The sequence below is a fragment of the Equus caballus genome, chromosome 23, assembly GCF_041296265.1.
Source record: "Equus caballus isolate H_3958 breed thoroughbred chromosome 23, TB-T2T, whole genome shotgun sequence".
Taxonomy (NCBI): Eukaryota; Metazoa; Chordata; class Mammalia; order Perissodactyla; family Equidae; genus Equus; species Equus caballus.
In genome coordinates this window covers 65,691,636-65,705,949 of record NC_091706.1, presented here as the reverse complement: position 1 = coordinate 65,705,949, position 14,314 = coordinate 65,691,636, and positions in this window count along the sequence as shown.

Genomic DNA, 14,314 nt, shown 5'->3' with positions numbered 1-14,314 from the left:
TCAGCAAAGAAATAGATGATATAAAAACAAATCATAGGAAAACCATAGAACTATATTATAATCATAAAAATAAACCCAAACCAAAAAAAACCTGCCACCAAACCCCAACAAGCTCCCTGGAATGGTTCTATAGAAGAAGGGAGATGACAGGAGAGCCTGAGTACAGAGTCACAGAGTTTACCAAAGCTGAACAACAGGGAGACAATAGACTGAGAGAAACAAAGACAGCACTACCTCAGGGCCTGTGGGACGACAGCGCAGGAGCTGTGTATCGTCGGAGCCGGAAGGAGGAGAGAGAGTGAGACGGAAAAGTATTTGAAGGGATAATGGCTGAAAGCTTTCCAAATACAGCAAATAGGATGAACCCAAGGAAGTTCATTCCGGGACACTGCTTGATTAAACACACATGATGTCACATCCCAGAGCGTGCTCCAGTGGGCTCTGCCACAGAGCACCCACGCATGCCGTGTAACCAAGAGGGACGTGCCACCGCCCACAGACACAGCCTCCCCAGGATTCCTAGTGAGTCCTTCCTGCTGTTCAGAAAACATCCTGCCCTGCAAGGACCGATGGGGACAGTCTTTGCCCAGGAAGGTCACAGCTTAGCTGGGGGGTGGACTCATAGACCATCTACCACAGTGAGTTTATGGTGAGGATTTTCTCCCTGCTGCTCCCATGAGGCCTGAATTGACTTTGAGAAATTCCTCCTACACTCTACATCTGTAAAATGGGTGTGTACGCTCCTGGGCTCTCTGAGTGTGGGACACAGTTAACATATAGAAGGCAGTTGTGTAAACACCTTTCTTTTTAAGCATTTTAAAGAGTTGGAGACAGTCTCTCCCTAGTTTTGCCAGGCTCTGCATTTCTGACTTCAGACTCCCAGTGCTGATCTGCTCAGCTGAGTGGTCCCCTCTCTCCTGACATCAGGACCCTGTGCTGTGAATGAAAGAGATGGTTCAAGAAAATGATTCTCCATTTCTACAGCTCAACACGTGCAGGGAGGCGAGGCCCTCCTGTGTGTTCTGGGTTTCTCGGCATGTCTTTGAAAGTGTTTAGCGATTTTGTGAAATTACCTGCTGGAGATGGGTTTCTTTTCCCTATAAGGACTCTGGAATAATGCCTTGACAACCTCAGAATTTCATAGACTATATAAATCATTTCCACACTGAATACTTTCCTGTTCTCCAGCTGGCAACACCTAAATTTTTTCTAGTAAATTTAAAGCTGATATACGCTTAGACTTTAGTGTTGAGATCTTCCTGTAAAAGGGTTGCAGGCTCACATACATTTACACATCGGCGGGATAGGGGACTGGCGTCAGGGAACCCCGATTCTTGAGACAGCTCCAGCTCGCGGGAGTAGGCAGAGTGGCTCAGGTGGCCTGTGGCCAGCTTCTGCAGAGACTCAGATGGGTGCTGGGGGCCACACTAGGAGCCTGGGTGCACCCACATGGTACAGGATGTAAGGGGACACTGCGTCTGTTACAGCAACCCTGGGTGCAGCCTGGGGAGTTATCTGACCAAGCCGGGTTTCCCCATCTCGTATCTGATTATTTTACTCCTTTCCTCCCCAACCTCGCCTGCCCACACTCAGCCGTGACTTTCTGGTTCCCTCATGCCTTCCTCACGAGACCCTCAAAGCTTAATCCTTCTGCACACACCTTCTCTTTCCCTTTCCTGGGACAACTAGCTTTCCCTCTCTCTTACTGAAGTGCAGTTCCCCAGTGTGTGCCCTGGGCCCCATCTTTCTTTCCCTCCATCATTTCCGATTTTCTCTCCTTATGGGCTCATTCTCAACCCCTTAAAAGTGCTTTAGTATCTTCCATCCCTAAAAACAACAATGTTCCCGACCTGTGGCTTCTCCAGCTGCTGAATCCCCGTCCCTGCTCCTCTTGCGTGGGCCACTTCCTTACCGCGCTCTCAGTCCATTCTCCACCTGCACCACCGCGTGGCTTCCTGTAACCCTAAATTGATCATGTTTTAAACCTCCCGGTAGTTTCTCTTTGCACTTCAGATAAACAATCTGAACTCCTATGACTGACCTTCGAGGCGTGGCATGACCTGTTCCGTCTATTCCCCGCCTCCACTGCGGGACCCTCTTCCCTGAGACTGCTCCCTTCCAGCTGCTGACCCTCCCGTGCTATCTTGAAGATGCCAGACTCCTTTCTGCCTCCGGCATCTTGCATGTATTCTCTCTGCAGAGATAGTCTGCCCCAGGCTGTTTATATGGATGTTATAACTGTGACATCCTCACAAAGGGGAAGGCCACCCAATCTCATTTATATTATGTCCCCACATGGTGTTTGTCCCAAACCACATCAACAGGAACACATCTGGCCTTTCGCCACAGGTTGCATGGGCACTGGGATTAAGAGTTAGGAGCCCACGTCGTTGCTTCCCTTCGGCTGGGATCCAATGGCTTCCTTGTTATTTGCTGCCGAGGTGCTTTCCAGTTCTTTAACACTGGCTGCCATTAAGATCATGTATGCATAAACTTTGTTTAAGAGAAGTAGCATTAGCCGGCATTGATCTGACATTGACATTGGTGATCTGCCATGAGCCCTTCTCTGTTAGTGTGCTACGTAGCCCATGCAGGGGACAGGCTGTGACAGACACTCTCAATCTGCAGTGCTTAATGCAATCCAAGTTTCTCACTCACAGCACAGTCTGTGTGGGTCGAGGGGATGCTCTGGTCCACGTGGCCATTCAGGACTCCAGGCTCCTTCTGTCTGGGCTCCGAGTTCTCTCCGTTCACCCGGCAGGTGGGAGAAAAGAGAGAGATTCCGTGGAGATTCATGGGCAGGTCAGGGACGGTGCATGTCACCTCTGCTCACACGCCATTGTCCAGAACTCAGTCACGGGGCCTCATCTGACTCTGAAGGAAGCTGGTAAAGACCACCGACAGGTATGTGCCTGCAAGGACGGAGAGCACAGGGGCTGGTGAGAATTGGCCGTTTCTGCCACATCAGCCTGATCTCCCAAATCTAGAAAGCACCCACAGTTTGGATGTGTCAAGAAACAGGCCAGAAAACAGAGGCAAACATAAACATAGGCAGACAGTCCACAGCCAAAACCATTTGGAGAAAGAAAACATGGTCTCAAAAGAGATTTCCAGGCTAATCTGTACCAGCCAGGATCTGTCGTGACCACAGTCCCAAGTCAATGGTCAGCCCGCCTACGGCCCTGCAGCTGCTCAGTGCTGCCAATGGGACGTGGCACGCACAGCAATGCACTGAGTCACAAACTGCAGTTGCTAGCCTGCCTGAGTCAGGTCCATCTGCTCGGGGGGTGCTGCCACATAATTAGGTCCCCCCATGCAGGGGACGGGTGCCAAGCCAAAGAGGGCTGCTTGGGAAATCCCAGATTGGACATCTGCTCTTTCGAGAGGTCCTCTGGGCCGGCCCACCACCCCTGCAGGCCTCCTCTCCTTGCTTTCCCCAACAATAGAAGAAAGGATGCTTCCAGACCCTTCTGGCTGCCAGAGCCCTGGCTGTCTTTCTCCAAGGGCCTGGGACACCCCCGAGGCTGCGTTGGGAGCCAAATACGTGCCCTCGAAAAGCTCTGCTGGCACTTTCTGGGTGAAAGCCACGGTTTCCAAGGGGACAAAGTAGGCTGCAAAAGAAGCGTCCAGATGATGCCCAGATAAGCTTGGGCCATGCCCAAGGGAAGCTAGCTCGGAGGGAGCAGCAGCTTCGCATATGGAGCAGAAGCCCGTGAAAGAAAACACGAGGCTGGCTGGCTTCACTCCGCAGGAGTGGCAGGGAGCAGCGGTTACAGCAATGAGGTTAGTCTGGCCAGATCGGGATTTCCCTATCCTCCTCTAAGCTGTGTGACACTGGCAAAGTGGCCTGACCTCACTCTGCCTCAGTTTCCTCCTCCCATAAAATGCAGATGATCACCCCTAGGATTATTAGGAGGCTTGAGTTACGTAAAATGCTTACTCAGACTTCAGCCACACTGGGCGCTCACAGATGTCATCAGCTGGTGTCATTTACTGGGCCAGACCTCACACACGAGAACCTGAGCCCACACGCCGTGGTGCTCCCTCCATGTGAGCCATCGGCACGTGCACACCTGGACCTACGCTGCCCTACACCAAGGTGGCTAGCCTCATGACCACTGACCTGTAAATTTAAATTTGTTAAAGTGAAATTAACCTGAAAGTTGAGCTCCTCCGTGCTCAATAGCCACGTGCAGCTGGTGGGTCCCACGATGAACATCACCAATACAGAACACTTCCATCCTCGCAGAGAGCTCTATTGGATGCGCTGATCCAGACAGAAGCAAATGGACCAGGACGTGCTGTTCACCTGCCTGCTGACCTGAGTCAGGTGGGAGCATACCCAGGACTCCTCAGGGCACCGTTTGGCATATGGAGGATGCTGGACCGTCGCTGTCATGTGGTCACAGATGGGGAGGGGCCTGAAAAGAAAACTCAGACCCATCGGAGACAGATGCTTGACTGCCAGGGAATGTGCCCCTGACAATGTCCAGGCGGGCTTCTGGGAGCACAGTGGGGCCCCTTCTAGGGGAGCTATTGGAAGTGCAGGATGGGCCTGAGAAGCGAGGCGGATCCTTAGACCCAGAGCAAGTCTGTCTTTGGCAGAGAAATCGAGGAGCAAGACCTACAGGAAGAAACAACAGGAGCAATAATAATAATATAACAAAAACAGGTAGCAATCATCAAACTTGTGACTGTTTCAGGCCTATTTCCAACTAATAGATGTGCATTTGTGCAATCTAAACCGACAATCACTCCATGGGTTGGATTGAACTCTTATTTCCATTTTACAGACAAAGAAAACTGAGACAGACAGGTTAGGTAACTGCTGACGGTCGCCAGCTGTGGAGAAGCAGAACTGGATTCGAACCCAGGCATTAGGATGTGTGCACGCGGCCCAACTGCTCCGTCGCCTGAATCCTAACCTTCCGCCTCCCAGAGTCTCCAGGGACAGTCACCTCTCTGAGACATGTGTTAACATGTACGTCTCTTTCTGGCAGGTGAGCAGTATTTGTAATATCACTATGTTTTACGTACTTTCATGACTACATCAGAGGTCACAAACAGGTGGCCTGCTGCCTTCTTTTTTTTTCCCTCTTCCTTTTTTTTATCCTAAAGTATTTGGAAAAAATTTATATATTTTTTATATATTGTTAGATTATAACAGTATTTTAAAGAGGCATATATAATTTTTTTTTCTACTTTCAGATTTTCTTGAAAAATGAGAAGCTCTCACAACACTCTTCCCACCTTCTTATATGGTAATTGTTAACTGGAACCGAGTATCGGGGTTCCATTCAACCAATGTGCCCCCTTGCTCCCAGCCACCCACACATTTCTCCTGCTGGCACTTCTTTTATAGCCTTGCAGAGCTATAATGGACATGCAAATAACCACACATATTTACTGTATGCAATTTGGTGAGTTTTGATGTATGTGAACATCTGTGCAACCATCACCAAAATCAAGATAATGCACATCCATGACCCTCAAAACTTCCCTGTACCCCTCGCCTCCACCCTCCGGGCGGCCACTGGTCTCCTTCCCATCATTCTAGATTAGTTTGCCATTTCTAGAATTTTATATATGTAAAATCATATAATATATATTCTTTTATCTGGCTTCTTTCACTTGGCATAATTATTTGGGATTCCTCCATTCTCTTCTGTCAGTAGTCCGTTCCTTGATTGTTGAGAAGTGTTCCATTCTACGGATACACCACTGTCTGTCCACCCGTTCCCGTGGGGCTGGACGGTCGGCTGGCTTTCAGTCCTCGGCTATTTCAAATCAGCCGCTAAGAACATCCCTGCACAAGTCTTTGTGTGGACGCAGGTGTGGAACCGTGTCTATGCCCATGGCCGAGCCCACTCCACCGGGCGATGTGACAGGCCATGTCAGGGACACAAATGACACCCATACCTGGATTCACAGCAGAGCTGACTGAGTTAACTCCCAGATTAACCTCTTCAGTTTGAAGTTGAGGAAAACGCCCGAGATGCTCAGATGTTTGTCCAAGGTCGTTGGCTGGACGTGGCAGGGCTCCTCGTAACCTGCCCTGTGCTCTTGAGGTTGCTAGAACTCAGAAGGTGTTGGCCTGTTGTATTCTAGCATGTTCTGCGCTTCCTCCCCTCTGCTCTCCTGGCTGAGTCGGTTTCCCCTGTGCCTGCCCCGGGGCTCAGGCCCACGCGCTCGGCTGCCTCCCGGGATCGGAGTGAGCCGTTCATCTAATCTGCAGCAAGGCCTCTCCTCTGTCCTGGCTACATCCGTTCTACAGTTTTAATCTGCTTCTAGATGCTCCTCTCTCCATGTCAGGGGTGGAACTGTGTCTCTTGAAAAAGAGGATGCTGGAGTCCTGACCCCAAGCAGCTCAGAATGCAACCTTGTTTGGAGAAAAGGTCTTCACAGAGGTAATTCAGTTAAAATGAGGGCACTAGTGTGGGCCTGATCCAATAAGGGGCCTTAGAAAAGGGAGAAATTTGGACACAGAGAGAGACACACAGAGTGAGACCATGTGAAGACACAGGGGGAACAAGCCAAGGAGAGATCTACGGCTAAGGAGAGAGGCCCCCAGAGGAGAGAGGCCCCTGGAGGCGCAGCCCCTCGGACACCTTGATCTTCCGGCCTGTGGGATTGTGAGAGCAGTAAACTCCAGTTAAGTTGCCCGGCAGCCCTAGGAACTAACACCTACCCTACTGCAGGCAAATTCGCTTCTCCACCGTGCAGCCCTGGGAGAGGTGACAGCCCAGGGAGAAGCGCTGGCATCCCGGCCTGTGGCTCAGGGACTTGGCAGCATCTGTCATGGCTCCACTCGGACCCCAGGGCCGATTGGCTGCTGAACAAACGCAGGTGCTCTAGGTCACCCTAGACACCCTAGACAGTGGGTGACTGTCGCCCTTCCTCCTGCCCTCTCACTGACTGTGAAACGGTCCCCGTCCTCCTTAGGAGTCCCAGGTGACGTTGTCTGTGTGTCTGTCCTTTCATTTTGGAAGGACTGAGAAATCGTCTAGTCGAAGTCCTCGTTTAATAAGAAGATTGAAAACCACTATGGAACTCTAACCGTGAGTCAGCTCTGAGCGGGATAGCCTCTGCAAAGACTCCCATTCTTGGGCTCCACTTCTTTGTTTTGGTAGAAGAAAGAACAGATTGATGTAAGATGACTCCCTCATCTTTTACGGCCTGGCCGTGCGTCATCTCGCCACGCTCCAGTCACACTGCTCTCCCGTGCATTTGGCATCCACACCGGAGGTCCAGTGATGACATGGAGCTCCTTTCATGTGGTGAGCATGGTGGTGGCCATGCCAGGGTTCCCAGGGAACCCTGGGAATTTGCACGGCAGGCTCCTTCCTGCCTCCCTGGACACTTTGCTTGGGAGCCGCTGTCTCTGGAGCCGCTGTCCCTGGTGGCGTCCCCTGTGGGTCTGACTTGACCCCTGGTCCTCCCCAGCTGTGAGCACAGCCACACAGGCACGTGCACACACATACACACACACACTCACGGCCTTCATCTTGTCACAGATCAAACACGACCAGAAAACAATAAAGATGTGAGTGCATGTGTGTCTTTCAATAATTCAAGTAATTCATACTAAGGGCTTAATCATCTCAGGAAGTTTTGCGTATTAAGAAGTGAGCTAATTAACCCAAAGATATATTTATTCGGCAAAATGTTTTGAAAGTATTCATTTTTAGCTAGTTTGCTGACAATTTTTTTACAAAGTTTTATTTAACGAAAGTGTCAGGGGCATACATGGTAAAAATCCGGAGTGCTCAGGGGAAAGGAGGCGAAGTGTGTATGTCTCCCGCACGCTGCCCTCCCCCCGGCGCTGACCCTCCGCTCAGGGTGCTGCCGTTGAGCGTGCTCCGGAGTAAACTCCCCGAGGAACACCACGCACATACCCGGGGACACATGCTTTAAAACCGGCCCATGGTGAGCCATTCTGTACCCTGGTTCGCACGGTGCAGGGCCTTGCTTTTTTCCATTTAATAGGTCATTGTCCTCCTCTATTCTCACATACAGACTGAGCAAAGTGCTCAAGGAATACGCTGACGAATGGATACCTGGCTGAATTGTCATCTTATAAAATGTGGGAAATGCTTTCCTGGGTGGATGTAGCATAACGTTTAACGGTTCCTGAGTGATGGGTATCAGGTGGTTTCTTTGCTTTGCTTTGTTTTTGCTATTATAAACAATGCTGAGAAGTCCATCCTTCCACATCTCTCTAGGCGTGATTTTTGTGAGCATACTTGTGGGATCAATTCCCAACAGGGAACTTGCTGAGTCAAAGGATATTTTCTTTAAAAATTGTAGTGGATTTTTCCAAATCACCTTCCTGAGAGTCTCACCCACTCGTATCCCCATATCAGCTGAGTTGGCCCAATTCCCCACAATCACCACGTCCAGGGGTCAGTCACCTTTGTAATCGAGGCCCATCTGGGAGGTGGCAGGTGGTACTCCCTGTTCAGATGTGCTGGTATTGAATCCTGCAGGAGCTTTAGAATCTCTTCATTTGGCTATTAGCCAGGTTGACGTCTCATGTACATACTGTCCTAGAAACTACCACTGTCACTGTCTGTGGTGACAGTCCACCTTCTGACGATTGCTTATCTCCATCTTAGGGATGCATGGAAGGCCTCTAGGAAGAAGATAGCCACTTGTCAAATATGTCGGATGTTTCTTTCCAGACCACCATATTTTTAAACTTTGTTTCCCTATTCAGGATTTAATTTTTTTTCACATGATCTAATTTTTTTAATCTTTCCCACGCTGGCTTCTGATTGGGGATACTCATTTTATTAGTGGGAGAACTTGTTTTTAGGCTCATTGTCTTGTCCAAGTAATCCCATTCCAATGCCAGTGAAAACATCGCACCATGTTTACCGTTGACTGTTGATCTAAAGTGAGAGCCTTCAAAAACAAAAAGCACTGAGATGAGCAAGCCTTCCAATTCGAGATTAGAAGAAGTGTTGTATCTGATTTCTAAACACATAAAAGCTGTTTACAAAATAATCATTAGAAATTAAAGAGCTAAATAACTGTAAACACTTCACGTTCATGGACTGGAACACTCGATATTGTTAAGATGTCAGTGCTGCCCAGGCAATCTGCAGATTCAGTGCAGTCTCCCTCAAAATTCCAATGCCCTTTTTTGCAGAAATGGAAAAGGTGATCCCCAAATTAATATCATATTGCAAAGGGCCCCAAATAGTAAAGACAATATTAAAAAGAAAGAGTAAAGTTGGAGGATTCACATTTCTTGATTCCAAAACTTAGTACAAAGCTATGGTAATAAAAATAGTGTGGTACTGGCATAAGGATAGACACATAGACTGATAGAATAGAATTGAGAGTTCAGAAAGAAACCCACACATCTATGGTCAATTGATTTTCAACAAAGGTACCACATCCATCCAATGGGGAAAGAGTATTTTCTTCAAAAATGATGCTCACACAACTGTATGTCCACATGTAAAAGAATAAAGTTGACCCTTACCTCACACCATGTACAAAAACTAACTCAAAATGTATCAACATTCTAAATAAAAGAGCTCTAACTATAAAACTCTTGGAAGAAAATAATATGGGGTAAATCTTCATGAGTTGGATTAGCAATAGATTCTTAGATGTGGCATCCAAAGCATGAGCAGCAAAATGAAAAAACACATAAGTTGGACTTCTCAAAAGTTAAAAACTTTTGTACATCAAAGAACATCATCAAGAAAGTGAAAAGATAACCTACAGGATGGGAGAAAACATTTGGAAATCATGTATGTTAGATTAATATATATAACGTATAGAGAACTCCTAAAATTCAACAACAAAAGACAAACAACCCAATTAAAAAATGGACAAAGGATTTCCATAGATATCTCCAAGGATGATACACAAATGGCCAGTGAGTCCATGAAAAGATGCTTAACATCATTAGATATCAGGGAAATTCAAGTCGAAACCACAATGGGAAACAACTTCACATCTACTGTGATAGCCACAATTTTCAAAAAAAGGAAAAAAGCAAGTGTTGGTGAAGATGGGAAGAAATTGAAACCCTCATACACTGCTGGTGGGAAGGTAAAATTGTGCAGCTAATGTGAAAAACAACCTATCAGTTCCTCAAAAATTTAAAGTAGAATGACCATATCACGCCTGCATTTCACTAGGTGTGTACCACAAAGCAAGTGAAAGCAGGAACTTAACAGACACATACACGTCAGTGTTCCCAGGGGCATTGTTCACAACGGCCAAAAGGTGGGACAACCCAAGTGTCCATCCAGAGATGAATGGATAAACAAAATGCGGTCTCACCATACAATGGAATGTTATTCAGCCACAAAGGAACGACATTCTGATATGTTCAACAACGTGGATGAAGCTTGCAAACATAATATTAAGTGAAATAAGCCAGACACAGAAAGAAAAACTTACGTGAAACATCTAGAATAGGTAAATCCGTAGAGGCAGAAAGTAGACTAGAGTTTCCCAGGGCCTGGGAGGAGGAGGGAATGGGGAATTATTGCTTAATGATTACAGAGTTTCCGTTTAGCATGATGAAAAAGCTTGGAACTGGATGGTGCTGACGGCTGCACAACACCGCGAATGCAGTCAGCGCTTGCTACTGAGCTGTACGCTTAAAACGGCCCAAATGGCAGATTTTATGTTCCATATATTTTATGACAATTTAAAAAATGATAATATACCCCAAACCGCGGAATTTTACAATTTAAATGGATGAATTGTATGGTATGTGAATTAATTGTCAATAAAGCTGTTTAAAAACTTATTGTTGATCTGGCCTGGCCACTAACTCTGAGTCATTGCAGATTTGATAACTTCCCTGCAGAGAGATTTAGCAAACATGATCATCCCCTGAAAATGTTGGGAAAAAGGAGCAGCCCTATGCGCACGTTCAGAGTTACAAAGGACGGCCTCACGACCTCGCTGGCGCTGCAGAGCTGGCCTTCGCCACCACCTCTGTGGAAAACAGAGAGAAGTGGAAAGCATGTCCAGTACCTCGGGTCACCTCCCAGGGCCTCAGTCACTCCATCCGTGAAGTTAGAGGCTGGGGACAGGTGTCTGCTGCCCCATGACTTGGTGTTGCAGTAGCCAGCCGAGAACCAGGGAAACCCCAGCCTTGAGCTTCGCCCCCAAGGATGACAGGCCTGAGCCATCAGCAGAGAGCCGTCCCCGGCGGCCCGGCTGGCTGTGTTTATCTCCTTGATTAACCCCCAGGGTACTTTCAGACTGCTTCTTCTGCACCATTCGGCACCAGGGCACCAAGAGGAAGCTGCGCATTCCACGGGCACACACTGGCACACCTCACCATGTGGGGAAATCAAGGCAGGCTTCCTGCTCACGTGAGATCATCCGTCAGACTGCTAAGACGGGTTCGCTGACGAATAGCTTCGTTTTCTCTAACGTGGCCTTGGCTAGAGTCAGTTTTCCTCACATGCAGGACAAATTGGATTTATCTTCAAGGTCAGCCAGCAAGGCCAGCAAGGGCTGGCAGAAAACCCAGGATGAAGAAAACAATTCTGCTCACCTGCGTTACGGAGGGAGCGGGAGAGAGGAGCGTGCCTCCCGGCCAGCTTATCCACATAAGGCGAGTGGGACCCAGAACTTAGGGTACTTAAGAACAGAGTTCCTTTTTTTAACCACATTTTAGAGATAAAATTCACGTGCAATACAGTTCGTCCATTTAAAGTGTGTGAGTCAATGGCTTTTAGTATATTCAGAATTGTGCATCATCATTACAATGAATTTTATTCTATTTTATTTTATTTTGTTTTTGAGGAAGATTAGCCCTGAGCTAACATCTGCTGCCAATCCTCCTCTTTTTGCTGAGGAAGACTGGCCCTGAGCTAACATCCGCGCCCATCTTCCTCTACTTTATATGTGGGACGCCTACCACAGCATGGCTTGACAAGCGGTGCCATGTCCACACCCGGGATGCAAATCGGTGCACCCCAGGCCGTCGAAGTGGAACGTGTGCCCTTAACCGCTGTGCCACCGGGCCGGCCCCTGCAATGAATTGTAGAACATTTGCGTTACTTCAAAATGAAAGCCCACGCCTCTTAGTCCTCTCTCCTCAGTTACATCCTCCCACCAGTCCTAAGTCGGCGTTCGTATCCTTCCTGTCTTTATAAAGTTGCCTGTTTCAGAGATTTCACAGAAATGGAGTTATGCAGTATGTGGTTCCTTGTGTCTGACGTCTTTCACTCGGCATCATGTTTCCACAGTCCATCCTGGTCACATCAGTGCTTCATGCTTTTCCATGTTAAATAATAACCTGTTGTGTGAATTTATCAGATTTTGTTTATCCATTCATCAGCCAATAGACATTTGAGTTGTTTTGATTTTTTGGCTGTTATGAATAATGCTGCCATGAACATTCGTGTACAAATTTTTTGTGTGGACATATGTTTTCATTTCTTTCGTGTGTAGACCTAGGAGTGGGATTGCTGAGTCACGTGGTATCCCTGTGATTAAACATCTTAGGAACTACCAGAGTGTTCTTCCTAAGCAGCCGCATCCTTTTACATTCCTAGCAGCAGCATCTGAGGGTACCACCTCAAATAGTGCTTAAATAAAAAGCCACTTCGGAAAACAGTCTGGCAGTTCCTCAAAATGTTAAACATACGGTTACCATATGACACAGCAATTCTGCTTTTAAGTGTATTTGCAAGAGAAATAAAAATATACGTCCAAGGAAAAGTCTGTGAATGAATAATACAAAAACCTGTGAACAAATATGAATAGACACACTATTCATAATAGTCAAAAAGTGGAAGAGCTAGCCACAAAGCCACTTATTGTATGATTCCATTTACATGGATATCCAGAAGAGGCAAATTTAAAGAGACAGAAAGTGGATTAGTGGTTGCCGGGGGCGGGGAGGGGCACAGGTGAGGAATTAGAGGGAGCGAGTCCTAATGGGTACAAGGTTTCTTTTGGCGATGATGAAAATGTTCTAAAATTAGAGTGTGGCAATGATTGTGCAGCTTTGTAAATATACTAAAAACCATTGAACTGTATACTTCAAATGGGTGAACTTTATGGTATGTCAATTACATATCAATAAAACTGTTTTAAAAAGAGAGAGGGAGATAGAATTAAGCCTCATTACTCTGTGCTGCCAGCCTTACACTTTTCCCCAAACACCCTGGGAGTTAGTTAGTCTAACTGTGTGTGTGTCTCTCTCTCTCTCACAGGCACACATTATGATCTTTTTCTTTTCTCTTCATCTTTCAAAAATACCAATCAGATGGAAACTCTCTTCCCCGTGTAGGAAGACACTGCCAATCGTGGTGCTGTCTTAAGCAGACCGGCCAAGGAAGTTGACCTTTAGGGCTTTGGTTTCCAGGACTAAAGGGCCTGTGGAGCTCACATGGGCCCTCTTCCTCCTGTTGTAAACTCATCAAGGTGTGGATAAAACGCCAGGCATTAAAAATATACGCAGACACCAGTGCCAGAGAATCGAGGGAACTGAAGCTGGAGTGGAGAAGTAGGGCTGATGCTGCGAAGCCCAGGGCACAGGGTTGGGCACGGAACCAGCTGCACACAGGTTCCAAGGAGGGACAGGGCCCTTTTGTCTAGCAAGGGGAGATACATCCCCCTACTCAAGGGGCTGTAGATGGCTGCAACCTCAGTGATGAGATCTGGGAACCTCTGCTCAGTGGACCAGGGATACCACCACCAAGGTTCTATCTGGGCATCTGTGTGAGAAAATAACACACTGCCCAAGGCTAGGATTAAGTGAGGGGGACAGGCTGAATTCTTAGACAATGTGCCTTCCTTTAACACAGGGAAGAAGTTTAAACATGGAAGTTTCCACAGATAAGATGCGCCATATAAAGTCCACATTCTCAGATATATAATATATTGCAAAAAAATTAGAAATGCCGTGCAATAACCAAAGAGAGCATAACATTTAGAACTGAATGATGCTGAAAATACTACCATATCAGAGCACGCAGGATGTAGGTAAAGTTGTATTTACAGGAAATGTATAGCCAAAAAAGCACAGTGGAAAGATTCAACTCAGAAAATCAGAAGAAGAACAACTGAGCAAACCTAGGAAAAGTGGAAGCAAGAAAATGTTGAAGATTTTAGTTGAAAGCTTCAATGGACTAAACTCTCGCAAGATGATGGAGTTTAAAAAAGGGGAAAATCACAAATAAATGATAGTAGAAATGCAAAACAAATATAACCACAGACAGAGGTTTGTAAGATACAGCCAGGGTGGGGCCGGCCCAGTGGCACAGCCGGTTAAGTTTGCACATTCTGCTTCTCGGTGGCCTGGGGTTCGCCGGTTCAAATC